We start from the raw sequence: 24,434 nt of genomic DNA, 5'->3' as shown, positions 1-24,434 counted from the left end.
GACACCTCCCAACAAAGTGCGGCAAGCATCCTCTCTCTTCCAACTGTTGTTTCCCATTCCCATCAACAAAGTGGACGTGCTGTTGATAGTCAAGAAAGAGAGCAGTTAAGGAAAGCTTCCCTTCATCCTGCTCCTAAAAGGCACGGTACAAATCATCCTCTCCCTGTGATCAGCAGCATCCCTCTCAAAGTGTGACTTCCCCTGTTCTCCATGTTGGATTTTCCTCGTTTTGTAGAAATACTTGTAAGCTTTACCCCAGCTCAAAATGAAGTTACCTCAGATCCCTTTGAACATGAAAACATGTTCAACATTCTCATCTCAAGATGAAGACAGATCTTCACCTATTGAAATTCTTAAGATAAGGTCAATTCAGACTTTACCCGCTCTCAGAAGGACAGCTCAAATCAGTTTTCCCACCAGGCACACTCTAGAGTCTGTAGAGATAACTGCTCAGTTCTCATAGAAGTACCTTCCCTTATGAAGCTTCACTGCATTTTCTGAGAAAGATCTCTACGTTGCAGTCTAAATTTAACTTTAATTGCTGTATTTTTTGAAAGATGGTTAACATTATTTGAATGTGGAAGTCAAAGATTATTCATCTGTTTCAGGCTTTTAACAGATTTACTGCTTATAGATTGGCCAGTACTAACTTTCTGAATGACTATTCTAATACTTATGTGGTCTGAAAATAACAGCAAGCTTTGATATATTCTTCTAAATGGTGTTGCATTCTTTGAGAGTTCAATATCTTCTTTTATCCTACTCTGATCATTAGACATAGTATTCCTGTATGATCTACAGAGCTATATTCGTCAATTCACAAATTTTCATTTATATTAACCTTGATAGCTATATTTCTCATGCCAGACATCCCACTGACAGTTGATGTTTTTACTAATGCAAGGGTCAAATCGTAAGTCAGAACATATTGTGGTGGAAATATGTAGAATACATTGAAACCAGATATTTTAACTAAATAATTTTAATATACATTTGTGTATGCATATATCTGGGAATTCAGAGAACTCTGAAATCAGAGATAAAAGTGTCTATATTAGTCTATTTTATTTTTAAAAGTGAATATTTTTCAGATTTTTTCCAAAATTTTTATTTAAAAAAGTGTCTCCAAAAATTTTGACTATTTTTCACATTTTTTCCATTATGTTAAAGTTTGTAAATATATATCAGAATAACTAATGAATGGAAACTGCATATAGGCAATTAAAAATACTTAAGTTATACTATAATTAGTCTTTGTAAAGGAAAGGAATTTGCATTATTTTTAGTTATTTGTCATAATAAAATGCCCCCTAAATCTCTATTATTGGGCTAAGATCTTATTTTTGCTCTTTTGGTTTTCTCCTCTTTTTAGCTTGTGTCTTTAAAAGAATTTTTTTTCTATTTTAGTTTTTTATTTGTAGTGAAATACACATCACATAAAATTTACCACCTTAACCATTTTTAAGTTCAGTGGCATTAAGTACATTCATGAATGTCATTTTGCAACCATAATCACCATCCATCTCCAGAACTCTTTTCATCTTGCAAAAGTGAAATTCGGCACCCGTTAAATGTTAACTCCCCATCCGCCTCTCCTCCCAGCCTCTGGCAATTTCGATTCCTCTAGGTACCTTATGTAAGTGGAATTATACAGTACCTTGTCTTTTTGTGACTGGCTTATTTCACTTAGCATAATGTCTTCAAGGTTCATTCATGTTGTAGCATGTGTCAGAATTTCCTTCTTTTTAAAGGCTAAACAGTATTCCATTATACATGTACACCACATTTTATTTATCCATTCATCTGTTAATGGGCATTTTCGTTACTTCTACCTTTTGGTTATTGTGAATAATGCTCCTATGAACATGGGTGTACAAATATCTCTTTGAGATCCTGCTTTCAATTCTTTTGATTATATGCTGAGAAATGGAATTACTGGATCCTATGGTAATTCTATTTTTATTTTTTTGAGGAACTGCCATAATTTTTCCATAGTAGCTGCACCATTTTACGTTCCTCCAAAAGTGCACAAAGATTCCAATTTCTCCACATCCTTGCCAATACTGTTTATTTTCTGGTTTTTTGATAGTAATTATCCTAATGGATGTGAGGTGGTATCTCATTGTGGTTTTGATTTGTATTTCCCTAATGATTGGTAACAATGAGCGTTTTTTCATCTGCTTATTGGCCATTTATATATCTTCTTTGGAGAAATGTCTATTCAAGCCCTTTGCCCATTTTTTAATCTGGTTGTTTGTTTTTTTGTTGAGTTGTTGGAGTTCGTGTATATTCTGGATATTAATCCTTTGTTAGATGTATATTTACAAGTATTTTCTTCCATTGTGTCGGTTGCCTTTTTACTCTGTTGATTGTGTCCTTTGATGCACAGAAGTTTTTGATCTTGGTTTCCAGTTTATCTGTTTTTTATTTTGTTGCCTGTGCTTTTGGTGTCATATTCAAGAAATCATTACCAAATGCAATGTCATGAAGCTTTTCCCTTGTGTTTTCTTCTAAGAGTTTTATAGCTTTAGATTTTACATTTAGGTCTTTGATCCATTTTGGGTTAATTTTTATATAGAATATAAGGTAAGGGTCCAATGTCATTCTTTTGCATGTGACTATCCAGTTTTCCCAGCACCATTTGTTGGAGAGACTGTCCTTTCTCCAGGAAATAGTCTTGGCACCCTTGTCAAAAATCATTTGACCATATGTGTGAGAGTTTACTTCTGGGCACTCTGTTCTCTTCCATTGATGTATATGTCTGACTTTATGCCAGTACACACTGTTTTGATTACTGTAGATTTGTAATAAGTTTTAAAATCAGGAAGTATGAGGGCTCCAACTTTGTCCTTCTTTTTCAAGATTCTTTTGGCTACTCAGGGTTCCTTGAGATTCCATATCAATCTTTGGGTGGATTTTTCTGTCTCTACAAAAAATTTTGTTGAGATTTTGAGAGTGACTGCATTGAATCTATAGATTGCTTTGGGTATTGACATCTTGATAATGTTAATCCCATGACATAGGACTTCAATTTGTGTCTTCTTTAATTTTTTCAGCAGTTGTTTTATAGTTTTCAGTGTGCAAACCTTTCACCTCTTTGGTTAAGTTTATTCCTAAGTATTTTATTCTTTTTGATGCTATTATAAATAGAGTTGTTTTCTTTTCACATTGCTCATTGTTAATGTACAGAAGCACAGCTGATTTTTGCAAGTTGATTTTATATCCCGCAACTTTGCTGAACTTGTTATTAATTTTTACAGGATTTCTTTGTGAAATCTTTAGAGTTTTCTACATATAAGATCATGCCTTCTGCTAAGAGATAATTTTACTTCTTTCTTTCCTGTTTGAATGCCTTTTGTTTCTTTTTCTTGCCTAATTGCTCTGGCTAGGACTTCCAGTACTGTGTTGAATAGAAGTGGCAAAAGCAGGCACTCTTGTCTTGTTCCTGATATTAGAGGAAAAGCTTTCACTCTTTCACCATTGAGTATGATATTAGCTATGGGCTTTTCGTGTACAGCCTTTATTATGTTGAGAAAGTTTCCTTCTGTTCCTAGTTTGTCACGCATTTTCATCATGAAAGGGTGTTGAATTTTGTCAAGTGCTTTTTTCTGTAACAATTGAGATGATCTTGAGGGGTTTTTTCCCCCTTCATTCTGTTAATGTGTTGTATTACATTGATTGATTTTCATGTTTTGAACCATCCTTGCATTCCCAGAATAAATCCCATTTGGTCATGGTGTATAATCATTTTAATGTGCTTTCAAATTCTGTTTGAATTCTGCTAGTATTTTATTGAGGATTTTTGAGTCAATATTCATCAAGGATATTGGTCTAATTTCCTTTTCTTGTATTTGTATGGCTTTGATGTCAAGGTAATGAAGGCCTCAGAGTAAGTTAAGAAGTGTTCTTTCTCTTCAGTTTTTTGGAGTTTGAGTAGTACTGTGTTAATTCTTCTTTAAATGTTTGATGGCATTCACCAGTGAAGCCTTGTTATGGTCCTGGACTTTCCAGTCTTCTTACTAGTTACCGATCTGTTCAGATTTTCTATTTCTTCCTGATTCAGTCTTGGTAGGTTGTGTGTTTCTGGGAATTTGTCCATTTCATCTAGGTTATCCAATTTGTTGGCATACTATCCTTCTCTTCTTATCCTCTCTTCTAATCCTTTTTATTTCTGTAAAATTGGTAGTGATATCTCCTCTTTCATTTCTGATTTTAGTTATTTGAGTCTTCTCTCCTTTTTTCTTAATCTAGCTGAAAGTTTATCAATTTTATTCATCTTTTTGAAGAACCAACTTTTGGTTTCATTGATTTTCTCTATTGTTTTTCTGTTCTCTATTATGTTTGTTTCTGCTCTAGTTTTTATTATTTCCTCTCTTCTGCTAGCTTTGAGTTTAGTTTGCTCTTCTTTTTTCTAGTTCCTTAAGGCATAAATTTAGGTTGTTGATTTGAGGCCTTTCTTTTTAGTGTAAGCATTTATAGCTATAAATTTTCCCCTTAGCACTGCTTTCGCTGCATCTCCTAAGTTTTGGTATGTTGTGTTTTTGTTTTCATTTGACTCAAGATATTTTCTAACTTCCCTTGTGATTTCGTTTTTGACCTATTGGGTATTTAAGAATGTGGTGTTTAATTTCCACATATTTCTGGATTTTTCATTTTATTTTCTGCTGTTGATTCCTAGTTTTATTTCATTGTAAGCAGAAAAGATGCAGCCAGACCTTCTTTTGCTGTGCTTTGCTTTATAGTGCTTCACAGATACTGAATTTTTTACAAGACCCTCCACCAGCAAAAAGATTATAACTTGCTGAAGCCTCAGATGATGGTTAGCATTTTTTAGCAATAAAATATTTTTAAATTAATGTATATACATTGTTTTTTTAGACATATTGTTACTGCCTGCTTAATACCCTACAGGATAGTGTAGACATAACTTTTATATGCACAGGGAAACCAAAATATTCATATGATTCACTTTATTGTAATATTCACTTTATTGCAGTGGTCTAGAACTGAACCCATGATGTCTCTGAGGTATTCCTGTACTTTGTATAATTTCCGTCTTTTAAAGTTCAGTAAGACTTGTTTTGTCGCCTACCATATGATCTATCCTGGAGATGTTCCAAGTGCACTTGAGAAGAATATGCTATTGTTGAGTGGAGTATTCTGTATTGCTATTAGGTCAAATTGGTCTGTAGTGATATTCAGGTCCTCATTGATCTTCTGTCTGGTTATTCTATCCATTGTTGAAAGTGAGGTGTTGAGGTCTCCTACTATTATTCAGTTGTTATCTATTTCTGCCTTCAATTCTGTCAGTGTTTGCTTCATATATTTGGGAGTTCTAATGTTTAATGTATTTATGTTTACTATTGTTACATATTCTTTTTTTATTTTAATTGAGTTCATAGTAGTTTACATCAATATGAGATTTCAGTTGTACATTATTTCTTGACTATCACCACATAAGTGCTCCCCTTCACCCCCTGTGCCCACTCCCCATCCCCCTTTTCCTGGTAACCACTGAACTATTTTCTTTGTCCATGTGTTTGTTTATATTCCACATATCAGAGAAATCATCTGGTGTTTGTTTTTCTCAGTCTGGCTTATTTCGCTTAGCATAATTCCCTCCAGGTCCTTCCATGTTGTTGCAAATGGGATGAATTTGTCTTTTTTATGGCTGAGTAGTATTCCATTGTGTATATATGCCACATCTTCTGTATCCAATCATCAGTCAATGGGCACTTGGATTGTTTCCCTGTCTTGACTATTGTGAATAGTGCTACAGTGAACATAGGGGTGCATGTGTTTCTTTGGATTGTTGATTTCAAGTTATTTGGGGAGATACCCAGTAGTGGGATAGCTGGGCCATATGGTAGTCCAATTTTTAGTTTTTTGAGGAATCTCCATACTGTTTTCCATAGTGGCTGCACCAGTTTGCATTCCTGCCAGCAGTGTATGAGGGTTTCCTTTTCTCCACACCCTCTCCAACATTTGTTATTTTTAGTCTTAGTGATTATAGCCATTTTAATAGGCATAAGGTGGTATCTTAGTGTGGTTTTGATTTTCATTTTCCTGATGATTAGTGATGTTGAACATCTTTTCATGTGTTTATTGGCCATCTGTGTATCTTCTTTGGAAAAATGTTCACATCCTCTGCCAATTTTTTGATCGGGTTGTTTGTTTTTTTATTGTTCAATTGTGTGAGTTCCTTATTTATTATGGAGATTAACCCCTTGTCAGATATATGATTTGCAAATATTTTCTCCCAACTGGTGAGTTGCCTCTTTGTTTTGATCCTAGTTTCTTTTGCCTTGAAGAAGCTCTTTAGTCTGATGAACTTCCCACTTGTTTACTTTTCTTTTGTTTCCCTTGTCTGAGAAGACATGGTATTCAAAAAGATCCTTTTCAGTTCAATGTCAAAGAATGTACTACCTATGTTATCTTCCAGGAGTTTTATGGTTTCAGGACTTACCTTCAAGTCTTTGATCCAGTTTGAGTTTATTTTTGTGTATGGCATGAGATAGTGGTCTACCTTCATTCTTTTGCAAGTGGCTGTCCGGTTTCCCCAACACCATTTATTGAAGGGACTGTCTTTTCTCCTTTGTATGTTCTTGGCACCTTTGTTGAAGATTAGCTGTCTGTAGATGTGTGGTTTTATCTCTGGGCTTTCAGTCCTGTTCCATTGATCTCTGTGCCTGTTTTTTTTTTTTTTTTTTTTTTTTTTACCAGTACCATGCCGTTTTGATCGCTATGGCTTTGTAGTACATTTTGAAGTCAGGAATTGTGATACCTCAAGGTTTGTTCTTTTTTCTCAGGATTGCCTTAGCAATTAGGGGTCTTTGGTTACTCCAAATGAATTATAGGATTCTTTGCTCCATTTCCGTGAAGAATGTCATTGGGATTTTGATTGAGATTGCATGGAATCTGTAGATTGCTTTGGGTAGTATGGACATTTTAACTATGTTTATTCTTCCAATCCATGTGCATGGAATCTCTTTCCATCTCCTTATGTCATTGTCCATTTTCAGTAATGTCTTATAGTTTTCATCATATAACTCCTTCACCTCCTAGGTTAAATTTATTCCTAGGTACTTTATTCTTTTAGTTGCTATTGTAAATGGAATTGTATTCTTGAGTTCTCTTTCTATAAGTTCATTATTGGAGTATAGAAAAGCAACAGATTTTTGTAAGTTGATTTTGTACCCTGCATCTTTACTGTAGTTGTTAATTATTTCTATTAGTTTTCTGATGAGTTCTTTGGGGTTTTCTGTATATAAGATCATGTCATCTGCGAACAGTGAGAGTTTCACTTCTTCACTCCTTATTTGGATTCCTTTCTCTTGCCTAATTGCTCTGGCCAAAACCTCCAGTACTATGTTGAATAAGAGTGTTGAGAGTGGGCATCCTTGTCTTGTTCCTGTTCTCAGGGGGATGGCGTTCTGTTTTTGCCCATTAAGTATGATGTTGGCTGTGGGTTTGTCATATATGGCCTTTATCATGTTGAGATAATTTCCTTCTATCCCCATTTTGTTAAGAGTTTTTATCATAAATGGCTGTTGGATCTTGTCAAATGCCTTCTCTGCATCTATTGAGATGATCATGTGGTCTTTATTCCTCAATTTGTTGATGTGGTGTATCACATTGATTGGTTTGCAGATGTTGAACCACCCTTGTGTCCCTGGTATAAATCCCACTTGATCATGCTGTATGATCCTTTTGATATATTGGTGAATTTGGGTTGCCAAAATTTTGTTGAGGATTTTTGCATCTATGTTCATCAGCAATATTGAACGGTAGTTCTTTTTTGTGTTGTCCTTGTTGGGCTTTGGTATCAGAGTAATGTTGGCCTCGTAGAATGTGTTAGGAAGTGGTCCATCTTCCCTAATTTTTTTGAATAGCTTGAGAAGGATAGGTATTAAATCCTCTCTGAAAGTTTGGTAGAATTCTCCAGGGAAGCCATCTGGTCCTGGGGTTTTATTCTTTGGGGATGCTTTTGATTACTGTTTCAATCTCTTTCCTTGTGATTGGTCTGTTCAGATTGTTTCTTCTCGATTCAGCTTTGGGAGATTGTAAGAGTCTAAGAATTTATCCATGTCGTCTAGATTATCCATTTTGTTGGCATATAATTTTTTGCAGTATTCTCCTATAATCCATTGTGTTTCTGTGGTGTCTGTTGTTATTTCCCTTCTTTCATTTCTAATTTTGTTTATCTGAGCTTTCTCTCTTTTTTCCTTTGTAAGTGTGACTAGGGGTTTGTTAGTTTTATTTATCTTCTCAAAGAACCAGCACTTTGTTTTATTGATTCTTTATACCACCTTTTTTGTTTCAATAGCATTTATTTCTGCTCTGATTTTTATTATTTCTTTCCTTCTGCTGACTTTTGGCTTTGTTCTTTTTCTAATCCCAGTTAGGTGTAATTTGAGATTGCTCATTTGGGATTTTTCTTATTTGTTAAGGTGTGTGATGAATTTTCCTCTTAATACAGCTTTTGCTGCATCCCATGAGTTGCTATAGTATGTTATCATTTTCATTTACCTCCAGATATTTTTTGATTTCTCCTTTAATTTCTTCAGTAATCCATTGCTTGTTCAAACAATAGCATATTGTTTAGTCTCCACATCTTTGTCCCTTTCTCAACTGTTTCTTGTAATTAGTTTCTAGTTTTATAGCATTATGATTGGAAAAGATGCTTGTTATTATTTCAATTTTCTTAAATTTGTTGAGGCTTGCCTTGTTTCCCAACATATGATCTATCCTTGAGAATGTTCCACGCGCGCTTGAGAAGAATGTATATTCTGCTGTTTTTGGATGGAGTGTTCTGTATATGTCTGTTAAGTCCAACTGGTTTAGCTTTTCGTTTAATTCCACTGTTCTTGTTGATTTTCTGTCTGGATGATCTGTCCATTGATGTAAGTGGAGTGTTGATGTCCCCTACTATTATTGTGTTATTGTTAATATCTTCTTTGAGGTTTGTTAATAGTTGCTCTGTGAACTTCAGTGCTCCTGTTGTGTGCATAGATATTTATGTGTTATTTCTTGATGGAATGTCCCTTTGATCATTATATATTGCCCCTCCTTGCTTCTCTTTACCTATCCTGTCTTAAAGTCTACTTTGTCTGATATAAGTATTGCAGCACCTGCTTTCTTTTGTTTGCCATTAGGTTAGAGTATTGTCTTTCGCCCCTTCACTCTGAGCCTATGTTTGTTATTGGAGCTGAGATGTGTTTCCTGGAGGCAGCATATTGTTGGGCCTTATTCTTTAATCCATCTCACCAGTCTGTGTCTTTTTATTGGAGAATTCAATCCATTTACATTTACTGTGATTATCAATGTATGAGGGCTTAATGCTGCCATTTTATCACTCATTTTCTGGTTTTCCTCCATTCCCTTTGTGTCTCGTCCTGGGTGTTTTGGTCTACCCATTGAATTATGTAGTGTTTTATGTTGTCTTTCTTTGTTTTCTCCTTATTTATTATTCATGTCTCTGTTCTGCTTTTTTGTGTAGTGGTTACCCGGAGGTTTGTATTCAAAATTTCGTGTATAGATTAGTCCATTTTCTGATGGCCTCTTATTTCCTTAGTCTGAACCACTTCAGTCCCTTTCCTCCTCCCTTCCTAAGTTGTCTTTCTCATATCTTATTCCATCTTGTGTTGTGTTTGTGGTTAAAATGACAGGATTATGTTTGTTTTTGGTGTTTCCCTTCCTTTTAGCTTAATGTTATACCTAAGTATTTGCTGTCCTATTCTGATCTGTCTAACTATTTATCTCCTAAATCTGTGCTTTGTGACCCTTTTCTCCCCCTTTTTTTTTTTTCAGGTATGAGGGCCTTCTTGAGGATTTCTTGTAGGGAGGGGTCTCATGGCTACAAAGTCCCTTAGCTTTTGTTTGTCTGGTTAAGTTTTTATTTCTCCCTCATATCTGAAGGATATTTTTACTGGATAGAGTATTCTTGGATGAAGATTTTTGTCTGTTAAAGATTTGAATATGTCATTCCATTCTCTCCTAGCTTGTAAGGTTTCTGCAGAGAAATCCGCTGAAAGCCTGATAGGGGTTCTTTTCTAAGTTATTTTCTTCAGCTTTGTTGCCCGTAGTATTCTTTCTTTGTCATTCATTTTTGCCAGTTTTACTACTATATGCCTTTCAGTAGGTCATTTTACATTGACAAATCTAGGAGATCTGGAAGCCTCTTCCACACAGATTTCCCTCACTTTCCCTAGGTTTGGGAAGTTCTCTGCTATTATTTCTTTGGACATGCTTTCTGCTCCATTCTCCTTCTCTTCTCCTTCTTGAATACCTATAATTCTTATGTTGTATTTCCTCATTGAGTTGGATATTTCTCAGAGACTTTCTTCACTTCTTTTTAGTCTTAGTTCTCTCTCCTCTGTCTGGAGTATTTCAACATGTCTATCTTCAACTATACTGATATGCTTCTCTATGATGTCCACTCACGCATTCGGGGAATCTATATTTGTTTTATCTCTTCCATTATGTCTTTCATCTCTAATATTTCTGATTGATTCTTCTTTATAGTTTCAATCTCTTTTGTGAAGTAGCTCCTGAACTCTTTGAATTGTTTCTCTACGTTCTCTTTTACCTCACTAAGTTTTTTGATGATAGCTATTTTGAATTCCTTGTCATTTAGATTACATATTTCTGTGTCCTCGGGACTGAATTGTGGGTGCTTGTCATTTTCTCTCTGGTCTGGAGATTTGATGTAGTGTCTGATGTTGTTAGAGGAGGTAGGTTGAGTCTTACACATTCTGATATTGTTTGGTTGCAGTTACTGCCTATCTCCACTGGGTGGGGGTTGAGAGCTGTGTATTCTGAGACCTCCACTTTCAGCCAAGATCCCAGGCAGTAGAGCTGTGCTGGGCATGTGGGGGAGGGGCACTTTCTCCTGCGTGCTCTCTGGGCTTTCTTGCTCTTGCTGTCTGGTCTCCTGGGGTGTTGGCTTGATGAGGTCACCCCCATGAAAGCGTTCACCGCATTAGAGGGCTTCCCTCTAGGCTGCAAGGGCCCTAGGGAGTCCTTGGTGTTCCTGTGAACCAGTGTCCCCTCCCCCGTTCCTTCCCTCATGGATCCTGACACGGTTGCAAATTGCAGGCTCTAGGGGAACGAGTGAAGTTCTCTCTTACCCCATTCCTCCTCTGAGCAGGGCTCCAGCCTCTCCACCTTCCATCATGTGGCTGTGTGTCTCTCCGATGTTTTTTGTGTAGTGTTAGGATGTCCTCTGTTGGACTATGTATGCCCCTTTTCGTTGTATGTTGGAGAGAGTCCCAGGCAGGTTCACTCTGCCATGATGCTGACGTCACTCCTATTGTTATAAATTCTTGACAAATTGAGTCTTTTGTCTTTATATAATGTCCCTCTTTGTCTGTTGTATGTTTTTGACTTCAAGTTCATTTTGTCTGATATTAGTGTAGCCACCACTGTTCTCTTTTGGTTATTATTTACATGAAATCTTTTTCATCCTTCTACTTTCAACCCGTGTGTGCCCTTAATTTTAAAGTGTCTCTTATAGACAGCATATAGTTGTTTCTGTTTTTTTATCCATTCTACCAACCTTTTCTTTTGATTGGGGAATTTAATCCATTTACATTTAAAGTAAATACTTATAGAGAAGGACTCACTGCTGCCATTTTGTTATTTGTTTTCTGTATGTCTTATAGCATTTTTGTTCTTTGTTTCTTCCCTTATTGCCTTCCTTTGTGTTTAGTTGATTTTTTGTAGTGATACATTTTAATTCCCTTCTCATTTCCTTTTATATGTACTCTATAGATATTTTCCTTCTGTTTAGCATGGGCATCATATGTGATATCGTAAATTTATAACAATCTCTTTTAAATTGATACCAACTTTAACTTCAATTGCATACAAAAACTCTTCTCCTTTACAGCTCCACTCCCGATTTATGTTATTGATGTCACAAATTACATTTCTGTATATTAAGTAACTGTTAACATAGATTCATTTATGCCTTTCTCTTTTAAGTAGTGTAAAAGAATAGAAAGTGGAGTTATGAACCAGAATTACCATAATACTGGTTTTTATATTTATACATATATTCACCCTTACTAGAAAACTTTATATTTTTATATGGCTTCACGTTACTGCCTAATGTCCTTTCATTTCAACTTCCTTTAGCATTTCTTCTAGGGCCAGTCTAGAGGTAATGAGCTCCCTCAGCTTTTGTTTATCTGGGAATATTTTAACTTTCTCTCATTTTTTTTTTTTTTTTAAGGATTGACACCTGGGCTAACAACTGTTGCCAATCCTTTTTTTTCTTTCTTTCTGCTTTATCTCGCCCTCCCCCCCCCCCCCCGCCCCAGTACACAGTTGTATATCTTAGTTGCAGGTCCTTCTAGTTGTGGGATGTGGTACGCCACCTCAACGTGGCCTGACGAGTGGTGCCATGTCCGTGCCCAGGATCTGAACCCTGGGCTGCTGCAGCAGAGCGTGCGAACTTAACCACTCGGCCACGGAGCTGGCCCCTTTTCTCTCATTTTTGAAAGACAGTTTTGCTGGATATAAATTCCTGATCGACAGTTTTTTCTTTCAGCACTTTAGGTATATCATCCTACTTCCTTCAAGTCTACAAGATTTCTGCTGAGAAATATGAGAATCTTATTGAGGATCCTTTATATGTGATGAGTTGCTTTTCTCTTGCTGCTTTCAAGCTTTTTAAGATTTATCTTTAACTTTCTACAGTTTGAGTGTGTGTCTTGGTGCAGATCTCTGAGTTTTTCCTACTTGGAATTCATTGGGCTTCTTGTATATTGATGCCTTTCCTCAGATTTGGGGAGTTTTGGCCATTGTTCTTCAAAATAAGCTCTCTGCCCCTTTCTCTCTTTCTTCTCCTTTTGGGATTCTCATAATATGTATATTAGTCTGATTCGTGATGATTCATAAAGTCTCTTAAACTCTGTTCACTTTTCTTTCTTCCTTTTCTTTTCTTTTCTTTTTTTTGGTAAAGAAGGTTAGCCCTAAGCTAACATCTGTTGCCAATCTTCTCCTTTTTGCTTGAGGAGGATTGGCCTTGAGCCAAGATCTGTGCTTCCTATATTTTTTCTGTGGGTTGCCACCACAGCATGGCTTGATGAGTGGTGTAGGTCCATGCCTGGGATCTGAACCCACAACCCTGGGCCCCTAAAGCAGAGCATGCCACACTTCACCACTACACCACCTAGCCAGCCCCCTCTGTTCTCTTTTCTTCATTCTTTTTCCTTTTGATTCTTCAGTCTCAACAGTTTTAAATGACTTGTCTTCAAGTTTGCTGATTTTTTCTTCTGCTTGTTTGAGTATGTTGTTGATGCCCTCTAGTGAATTTTTCAAGTTAGTTACTGTATTTTTCAGCTCCAGAATTTGTTTGGTTCTTGTTTATAGTTTCTAGCTCTTTTTTGATATTCTCATTTTGTTTGTATACTGTTTTCCTGATTTTCCCTATGCTCTTTGAGATTATGCTCTTTGTAGACTGTTGTTTTGAAGTTATTGACTTGTAAGTCCAAAGCTTATATTTCTTTAGGGTCAGGTTCTGGAAATTCATTTTGTTCCTTTGTGTGGGCCATCTTTTCCTATTTTTTTTAGTATGCTTTGTGATCTTTTGTTCAAAATGGCACATTTGAAAAAATAGCCACCTATTGTAGCCTTTGTAGAATGGCTCCATGCAGGGGAAGACCTCTCTAATTAGCCCTGTGTGAGGGGTTGTGCTCTTCTCAAGTCTTTTGTAGGCACTAGTTTTCCCTGGGCCTATGTACGTGCTTTTCCCCCAATTCTCCCATATATACAACTGTTTCTAAATATCTTAATGTCAGTAAGAGTCACACCCCTGTTCTTCTTGATGCCTTAAATGTCCTATTGTATTTCTTTCCCCATAATCTCTTGCACCTGAGCACCCATGCGTCTGCAGTCCCTCTGTTGCTCTCACATTCCACAGTGCCTGTCACTACTTTCAGCAGCCTCCAATCTGATGTCCATACTATGCCTTCATTTCTGTCTGACCTCTGAGGCAAACGAGACAGAAACCAGTCTCTTGAGAAGCCATTAGACATACCAGAACATTGCAAAGAAAATCCACTCTTTTCCTTCTGTCTCAAAGGAGGAACCAGGAGTTGGACAACTTCTTCCCAGCCATCCTGTGCCCATGCCAGGGAGGGGTGAGACAAGGGTGAGCGAAAACACCGTCAAGTTTCCTACCATTTTAAGTATGGCTTTTTCTTCATTGGACATTTGCTTGGTTGCTGCAAAGCTTAACTAGTTTCTAGATTTCCCACAAAGCTGTTTCAATCTTTCTATTGTTGTTCATTTACTGTTTCCTTGGAGGAATGAGGACATAGAGTTTCCTAGTCTCCATCTTGCTGACATCAGTCTCTTTTAGCATGTATCTTTTGGAAAAAAAGAGGCAAAGGGGAGTGAGGTGTCAGATTAGGCTGAGTAAAAGGAACTGAATCTGGGTGCGTGATGTGGGGAGAGGCCACAGTGCTGTTGCCAGGTGTGTTTTTGCATATTCTCGTACAACTCACTACTGATAAACTTCTCTAGATACACACTTTATTTTCACAGTAAATAATATAATTTTCTCTTTAAATAATACAGCCATGCCCTCAGAGATGCTATGGTTGTTATTGAAGCAAGTAATTGTGCAGAAATGAAGGCATAGGGAAAATGGCATTGTTCTTACTCAAATTGGGAGCAGAAAGTAGGGCCTGAAAAGTACATGAGGAGATGAATGTTTATAAGTAAATTTGACATTTTAGGGTGAAATTCTCCAGGCCTGCTAAAAAAGTGTTGGAAACTTCTGTTTGACATCATATAATCTATAAAATGCCCTTTTTGTGTGTGTGCCCCAGTACAAATCTAAGCTCTAACCCAAAGTTAATACATGTGGTTGAATTTTCCCAGGCGTATTTAGATATGCCCTATTTTAAACTTGCTTTCAAAACTTGCTCATAATTTTTTTGAAATGCCTAGTTAAGTAGAAGATTTCTGTCCAAAGCAGGAAAACAATTTTTTCACACTTAGATTTTTTTTGTTGTTGAGGAAGATTAGCTCTGAGCTAACTACTACTAATCCTCCTCGTTTTTTCTGAGGAAGACTGGCCCTGAGCTAACATCTGTGCCCATCTTCCTCCACTTTATAAGTGGGATGCCTACCACAGCATGGCTTTTGCCAAGCGGTGCCATGTCCACACCCGGGATCCAAACTGGCGAACCCCAGGCCCCCGAGAAGCGGAACATGCAAACTTAACCACTGTGCCACCGGGTCAGCTCACTTAGATGTTTTTTAATGTGGGAAACAGACCAGCTTAGACATTTTCTTTTGTTTTGTTGGCTAGTTAGTCTGTTATATCAATACCACATTGACTTAGTAGAGTCTTATCCTTCATACTGTAGTCCTGATATCTGTTCTTTAAAATTGTCTTAGCTCTTCTTGTACTTGCCCTTCTGTTCAGGTAACTTCCATAGGAGAACACCATTGTGGTTTTGATTGGAATTGTTTTAAAACTGTAGATTAATTTGGGGCCATGTGAGATTGTCTTAATGTTATGTTTTTCTGTCCATGGATATGATATCTTTTTGCATTCATTTGGGTACCCTTTAATGTCCTTTGATGATTTTTTTCAATTTTCTATAGAAAAGTCATAAAAAACTTTCGTAGAATTTTTCCTAGGTACCATGTGTTTTCTTATTATAAATGTTGTATTTTATAAAATTATGTTTTTTGACTTGTTTTATAGATATAAGAACACAGTTGATTTTCAAAACTTGATTCAAAATGTTTTATTTACTTATTTGTAAATTTTGTTAGGTTTTAAAATTCTATTGAATAATCTTCAAATTATCAAATGGTTCTGTTTATTCCTTCCCAATTATTATAATTTTTATTTGTTTTTCTTTTAATATTGTGTTAACAGGACCGGCAGTACAGTGTTGAATAGAAGCTGCTATATTGGACATCCTTCTCTATTTCTGATTTTAAGGAGAATGCTTCTAATGTTTTATCTTTAAGTGTAAAATGTATTATAGTTTTAGGTATATAACCTTTATCAAGTGCAGAAGTCCCCTTCTACTCCTTGTTTATGGGTTTGGTATTTCTTTTTTCCTGAAATGGTGTTGAATTTATTGGAAAAAAAATTTTTTGTAACCACTGAAATGATCATATGTTTTTCTCCTTGCGTCTGTTGTGCTACAGAAGTTTTCTATGTTAAACTGTGCTTGTAATTCCTGGGATAAACTCAGTCTGCTTATGATTCATTCTTCCATGTTTCTTGCAGTTTTTTTGTTAATATTTTGTTGAGGATTTTCACATCTGTGTTTATGTGTGAAATTGGCCTGTAGTTTTCATTTCCTATACTACCCCTGTTTGATTTTGGTATCAATTTTACTAGCTTCATAAAATGAGCTAAGGGGTGTTTCCCTGTTTTTTAAATCTTTAGAAAAATTTGAGTAAGTCTCATTCTTTGGATGTTTGGTAGAATTCACTGTAAAACTATGTTCTCTGTGTGTGTATGTGTGTGTGTCTGTAATAGATATATAAATTCTGATTTAATTTATTTAATGGCTAAAGGAATATTCAAGTTTTTGTCCTTTTTCTTTTTTTTTAATTTTTTTTTATTGAGGTCATAATAGTTTATAACATTGTGAAATTCCAGTTGTACATTATTATTTCTCAGTCACCGTATACATGTGCCCCTTTACCCCTTATGCCTACCATCTAACCCCCTTCCTTCTGGTAACCACTGAAATGTTCTCTTTGTCTGTGTGTTAGTTTATCTTCCACATACAAGTGAAATCATGCAGTGTTTCTCTTTCACTGTCTGGCTTATTTCACTTAACGTAACAACCTCAAGGTCCATTCATGTTGTTGCAAAAGGGACTATTTTGTCTTTTTTATGGCTGAATAGTATTCCATTGTATGTATATACCACATCTGCTTTATCCAATCATCAGTCACTGGGCGCTTGGGTTGCTTCCACTTCTTGGCTATTGTAAATAGTGCTGTGATGAACATAGGGGTGATAAGTCTCTTTGAATTGTTTATTTCAAGTTCCTTGGATAAATGCCCAGTAGTGGGATGGCTGGATCATATGGTATTTCTATTTTTAATTTTTTGAGAAATCGCCATACTATTTTCCATAGTGGCTGCACCAGTTTGCATTCCCACCAGCAGTGTATGAGGGTTCCCTTTTCTCCACATCCTCTCCAATTTGTTATTTTTTTGTCTTGGTGATTATAGCCACTCTAATGGGTGTAAGGTGATATGTTAGTGTAGTTTTGATTTTCATTTTCCTGATGATTAGTGATGTTGAACATCTTTTCATTTGCCTATTGGCCATCTGTATATCTTCTTTGGAAAAATGTATGTTCATATCCTCTGCCCATTTTTTGATCGGGTTGTTTGGGTTTTTTTGTTGTTGTTGAGTTATGTGAGATCTTTGTATACTTTGAAGATCAACCTCTTTGATAAATGATTTACAAATATTTTCTCCCAGTTGGTGAGTTGTCTTTCCACTATGTTCATGGTTTCCTTTGCTTTGCAGAAGCTTTTTAGTCTGATGTAGTCCTATTTGTTAACTTTTTCTTTTGTTTCCCTTACGTGAGTAGACATGGTATTTGAAAAGATGTGGCTAAGACCAATATTGAAGCATGTACTTCCTGTATTTTGTTCTAGGATTTTTATAGTTTCAGTTCTTACATTAAAATCTTTAATCCATTTAGAGTTAATTTTTGTGTGTGGTGCAAGATAATCGTCTGCTTTCATTATTTTGCATGTGGCAGTCCAGTTTTCCCAACACCATTTATTGAAGAAACTCCTTTCTCCATTGTATGTTCTTGGCTCCTTTGTCAAGGATTAGATGTCTGTAGATATGTGGTTTTATTTCTCATCTTTCAGTTCTGATCCATTGGTCTGTTTGTCTGTTTTGTGTCAGTACCATGCTGTTTTGATTACTATAGTTTTCTAGTATGTTTTGAAGTCCGGGATTGTGATGCCTCCAGCTTTGTCTTTTTTTCTCAGGATTGCTTTGGCTATTCAGGGTCTTTTGCTGTTCCATATAAGTTTTTGGGTTCTTTGTTCTATTTCTGTGAAGAATGTCATTGGGATTTTGATTGGGACTGCATTGAATTTGTAGATTGCTTTAGGTAGTATGGACATTTTAACTATGTTTATTCTTCTGACCTATGAAGATGGAATATCTTTCCATTTCTTTATGTCTTCTTCAATTTCTTTCAATAATATTATATAGTTTTCAGCATACAGGTCTTTCTTTAAGTTTATTCCTAGGTATTTTATTCTTTCTGTTGCGATTGTAGATGGGATTGTATTCTTGATTTCTTTTTCTACCAGTTCATTGTTAGTGTATAGGAATGCAACTGATTTTTTAAAGTTGATTTTTGTACCCTGCAACTTTACTGTAGTTGTTGATTATTTCTGATACTTTTCTGGTGGATCCTTTAGAGTTTTATATATGTAAAATCATATCATCTGCAAATAGCAAAAGTTTCACTTCTTCCTTTCCATTTTGGATTCCTTTTATTTCTTTTTCTTGCCTAATTGCTCTGGCCAATACCTCCAGTACTGTGTTGAATAAGAGTAGTGAGAGTGGGCATGCTTGTCTTGTTCTTGTTCTCAGAGGGATGGCTTTCAGATTTTCACAATAAAGTATGAAGGTTGGCTGTGCATTTGTCATATATGGCCTTTATTATGTTGAGATATTTTATTTCAATACGCATTTTATTGAGTTATCATAAATGATGTTGAATCTTGTCAAATGCTTTCTCTGCATCTATTGAGATGATCATGTGATTCTTATTCCTCATTTTGTTAATGAAGTGTATCACATTGATTGATTTGCGGATGTTGAACCATCCCTACATCCCTAGAATTAATCCTACTTGATTGTGGCATACGATTCTTTTAATGTATTGCTGTATTCAGTTTGCTAACATTTTATTGAGGATTTTTGCATCTAAGTTCATAAGTGATATTGGCCTGTAGTTTTCCTTCTTCATGTTGTCCTTGTCTGGTTTTGGTATCAGGGTAATGTTGGCCTCATAGAATGTGTTAGGAAGTGTTCCATCTTCTTCAATTTTTCAGAATACTTTGAGAAGGATAGGCACTAAATCTTCTTTAAATGTTTGGTAGAATTCTCCAGAGAAGCCATCAGGTCCTGGACTTTCGTTTTTGGGGGTCTTTTATTACTATTTCAATTTCTGTATTTGTGATAGGTCTATTCAGATTCTCTATTTCTCCTTGATTCAGTTTTGGGAGGTTGTATGAGTCTAGGAATTCATCCATTTCTTCTAGGTTATTGAGTTTGTGGGCATATAGTTTTTCATAGTATTCTCTTATAATCCTTTGTATTTTTGCAGTATCTGTTGTAATTTCTTCTCTTTGATTTGTAATTTTATTTGAGCCTTCTCTCTTTTTTACTTGGTGAGGCCGACTAAGGGTTTGTCAGTTTTGTTTATCTTCTCAAAGAACCAGCTCTTAGTTTCATTGTTCCTTTCTACTGTTTTTTTAGTCTCTCTTTCATTTATTTTGCTCTGATTTTTGTTATTTCCCTCCTTCTGCTGACTTTGGGCTTTGTCTGTTCTTCTTTTTCTACCTCTGTTAGGTGCATCTCAAGATTACTTATTTGAGATTTTTCTTGCTTGTTGAGATGGGCCTCTATTGTTATATGACCACTTTTGCTACATTCCATAAGAGTTGGTATGTTGTATTTTCATTTTCATTTGTCTCCAGGTATTTTTTAATTTCCCTTTTGATTTCTTCAATGATCCAATGTTTGTTCAATAGCATGTTGTTTAGTCTCCACATATTTCTCTGTTTCCCAGTTTTGTTCTTATGGTCAATTTCTGGCTTCATAGCATTGTGGTCAGAAAAAATTGTTGGGATGATTTCAATCTTCTTAAATTTGTTGAGGCTTGCCTTGTTACCCAACATATGGTCTATTTTTGAGAATGTTCCATGGGCACTTGAGAAGAAAGTATATTTTTGTTTTTGGATAGAATGCTCTCTATGTATCTATTAAGTCCATCTGGTCAAGTGTTTCATTTGATCTACTATTTCCTTGACTTTTTCTCAGGAGGATCTGTCCATGGAAGTAAGTGGGTGTTGAGGTCCCCTACTATTATTGTGTTGCTGTTAATTTCTCCCTTTGGGTCTATTAATAATTGCTTTATGTACTTTGGTGCCCCTGTGTTAGGTGCATATATATTAAGAAGCATTATGACCTCTTGGTAGAATATCCTTTTTATCATTATATATTGCCTCTCTTTGTCTCTCATTGTCTTTTTTAAATCGAAGTCTGCTTTGTCTGCTAAACGTATGGGAACACCTGCTTTCTTTTGTTGGCCATTAGCTTGGAGTATTGTCTTCCATCCCCTCACTCTAAGGCTATGTTTGTCTTTGGAGCTGAGTGCGTTTTCTAGAGGCAGCATATTTTTGGGTCTTGTTTTTTAATCCATCCAGCTAGTCTGTGTCTTTTGATTGGAGAATTCAACCCATTTACATTTAGAGTGATTATTGTTATATGAGGGCTTAATGCTGCCACTTTATCTCTTGTTTTCTGGTTGTTCTATGTTTCCACTGTTTCTCTTCCTTTGTATTTCTGACTGCCATTTCATTTTGTTGGTTTTCTTAGGGAGATTTCTCAGTTTTCTCTCTTTTTGTGATTTGTGGCTCTGCTCTGATTTTTTGTTTGGTGGTCACCGTGGGGCTGTATGACAGATATTGGAGATGAGATAGTCCATTTCCTTATAGCCTCTTATCTCCATTAACCTAAGCAGGTTACTTCCCTTTCCTCTCCTCTTCTGAGTAATTGCTGTTACAAATTGTTCTGTTTTTAATTTTGTGAGTTGGTGGCTAAGTTGAAGTGTTTATCCTTACTTTTGATGCTTTATTTCCCTTTCTCTTTTAAGTTGTAACTGAGTCTTTGCCTCCCTGTTCTGATAGAGAGTTTCAGGTTTCTGATCATGTCTATTTATCTCCTTGCTCAGAGCTTTGTAGACCTTTGCCTTTTTTTGCTGGTTTGAGGGCATCTTTAATTATTTCTTGTAGCGGAGGTCTAGTGGCGATGAACTCCCTCAACTTTTGTTTATCTGGGAAAGCTTTTATTTGTCTATCGTGCCTGAAGGAATGTTTCGCTGGATAGAGTATTCTTGGCTGAAAGTTTTTGTCTTTCAGTAATTTGAATATATCATTCCATTCTCTCCTAGCCTGTAGGGTTTCTTCTGAGCAATCTGCTGAAAGCCTGATGGGGTTTTTCTTTGTAGGTTATTTTCTTCTGCCTTGCTGTTTCTCATATTTTTTCTTTATCACAAACTTTTGCCATTTTTACTATTGTATGCCTTGGAGAAGGTCTTCTAGCATTGATGAAGTTGGGGATTAGCTTCATCATACATATGCCACTTACTCATTTATTTATTGATTATGAATAATATAATAAACATCCATGAAACCACCTCCTAAAACAACAGCTACGACCTAGACAATAATCCTCATCAAACTATTTGGCTCCCCTGCCTCACTTCACCTGAAGGTAACTGTCATCCTAAATCTATAATCTATATTGTTCATCCTTTGCTTTCCTTTTTATATAATTTTACTACATGCATATTCCTTAAAAATAACACTTAATTTTCATTGTTTTTATAGAAAGAGAATCACTGTATATAATTTTAGGAGCTTATTTTTCCACTTTAAATTTGCTCAGATTCCTCCATATTTTGCATATCACTGTATTTCTTTCATTTTGACGATTGTGTAATAGTCATCCATTCTCTTGATAAGCTTTTAGGTTGTTTCCTGGTACTTGCTATTGTGAAAGTACTGTTCTGTCTGTTCTTACACGTATCTCCTTTTGTACTTGTGCAAGAGACTTGGATTATTGGGTCCTGGGATATGGGAAAGTTCAATATTAAAAGATAATGCCAAAGTGCTTTCCTAACCGGTTTCACCAATTTGCATTTGTATCAGATCCTATGGATTGACTTCCTCTTCAATATTTGGTATTATCAGACTTTTCAAATTTTGTAAATGAAACAAGTATAAAACAGTATCTCTTTGTGGTCTTTATTGTATTTCTCTGATCACTAGTGAAAGTTGAACATCTTTTCTTGTGTTTTTTGGTTATATGTAGTTTCTCATTTGAGGAGGCCTACTTGTATCTTTTGAGTATATTTCTATTGAGTTTACTGTGTTTTTGTTAGTGAACTTTAGAAAATATTTATTCTTGCTATTAATGTTCTCCAGTTGCATGTGTTGCAAAATATCTATTCCTGGTTTTTAATTTCTGTTTTTGCATTTTTGAAAGTGTCTTTTGATTAGCAGCAGTTTTTCATTTAATATAGTCATATTGACTTATTTATAATTAATAATTATTTATAGTTAATGCTTTTGTATCTTGGTTAAGAAAATTTCTTATCCCAAAGACTAAAATATATTCACCTATATTTTCTACTTAAGAATTAAAAAAACTATTTTTAATACTTTATTGCTTATACCATCTAGAGTTATTTTTTTAATATTATAAGGTAGAGATTTAATTTCATCCTTTTCTGTAGAGATAACCACGTTTTTTTCACCTCAATCCCTTAATTTCCCACTGATCTAACATGCCAACTCTGTCGTGTGCTACACTTCCACGTATATATGGATCTGTTTCTGTGCTCTGTTCTGTTCCATCAGTCACGCATCTACCTCACACCAATAGCACACTGTCTTTAATGGGTCCTACTATCTGGTGAAGGAAGTCTGCTCTCCCTGCTCTCTGTCTTCAGGAGTGCTTTGGCTACTCTAGGCTCTTTACTTTTCTGTGTAACTTTTTGAATGATCTTGTTAAATTTCACGGAAATCAATTATATAGAATCTATAGATTAATCTGGAGAGAATTTATATATTTGTAACATTGGGTGTCTCCAGCCATGAACATGATGTATTTTTCCAAGAATTTAGGAGATTTTGTAAACATCTTTTAATGTACCTTTTATAATATTCTCCTTAGAATCTTCACATATCTTTTATTAGATTTATTCTTATGTGTTTGATATTCTCTGAGGTCATTATAAATGAAATATTTTATTTAATCATGCTCTTTAGGTTTTTTGCTCCTGGTATATAGTTTTTGACTTTCATATGTGAATCTTATATGCAGGCAACTTGCTAAACTCTCCTATAGTCTCTGAAACAGGTGAGCAAGTAAACTATGTGGATGTCCAGGAAGAGCACACCAGGCTGAAGGAGCAGCAAATACAAAGATGGTAAAGCAGGAACATGACTGATGTGTTCAAGGAACATCAAGGAAGCCAGAGTGGCTGGAATGCCCTGAGCGGGCAGGGGAGTGGTAGGAGATGAGGTCAGAGGTACTGGACTGGATTACGTAGGGCCTTGTAGACCCCTGTAAGGACTTAGATTTTCACTCTGACTCGGGTGTCCATTGGAGAGTTTTGAGCAAGGGGTGACATGATTTGATTCATGTTTTTAAAGGACCATTCTGGTTACTGTGTTGAGAATAAACTGTAAGGGTCAAGGCCTAAAGCAGGGAGACGTGACAGAGGCATTGCAGAAATCCAGATGAGATGATGGTGGTTTAGACCAGGGTAGCAGTGGGTGGAGATGGTGAGAAGTGGCCAGATTCTGGATATATTTTAAAGAACCAAGAGGAATTTCTAACAGACTGGAAATTGTTTAGTAGAGAAAAAGAAGTTAAGGATGATTCTAAGTTTTTCGGTTCGAGCAACTGGAAGGTGTTTCCATTAATGTTGAAGAGTTTGAATATAGTGTCATCTTTATAAGGACTTTGAAAGAAATTTATTTTGATTCTTACTATTGGAAATAGTTACATTTCTCTCAAGAACTTGCTTTGTTTTCATCTTTGTTAGTATCTGTTGGGGACTGTGACTACATTGGCTGCTAGAAAGTGTAGAACCACATTGTGTCCCTTGTAGCAAAGATACAGATATCTAACGTGTATGTATTTTTTTTATTGCCCTTACTCACATTTGGCTTTGTTTTTATCTTTTCTCACTAGTTCTAATTTGTCTTTTTATACATTATGTATCCTTATATACTTCCTTAAAATGTTTTCAGAACAGGGTTTGAATAAATCGAGACAAATTGTTTGCATTATATGCCACCAAAAAGGAATTGTGGGAGGTAGCATGAATTTTTAAAAACTAAGCTAAGAGTTAGAATATCATCTTGAGCTATAAATATATATGGGTGTGTATATATTACATATGTATATTATATATATATTATATATTCGAGTGCCTACTGAGTTCCTACAACTCTGTGTCATCCATTCAATAATATTTAGTGAGTATCCACTGTGTGTCAGGTGCTGTTCTAGGCATTGATACATCAGTTAATAAAACAAAGAATCCTTTGGTCAGGGAGCATGCATCCTACTGGGGGAGATACTGACAAACGGCACATGTAGT

The 24,434-nt window shown here is 35.7% G+C and overlaps 1 protein-coding gene across 3 annotated transcripts in view; it reads left to right on the top strand.

Annotated features, from left to right (window-relative positions):
* Positions 1-24,434, top strand: part of RMDN2 (regulator of microtubule dynamics 2) — a 79,787-nt gene that overhangs the window by 21,796 nt on the left and 33,557 nt on the right. The gene's annotated exons all lie outside the window — the stretch shown is intronic.

This window comes from Equus quagga, chromosome 5 (genome assembly GCF_021613505.1).
Source record: "Equus quagga isolate Etosha38 chromosome 5, UCLA_HA_Equagga_1.0, whole genome shotgun sequence".
Lineage (NCBI taxonomy): Eukaryota > Metazoa > Chordata > Mammalia > Perissodactyla > Equidae > Equus > Equus quagga.
The sequence above is the reverse complement of the archived record's forward strand: the minus strand, read 5'-3'. Positions and strand labels throughout refer to the sequence as shown.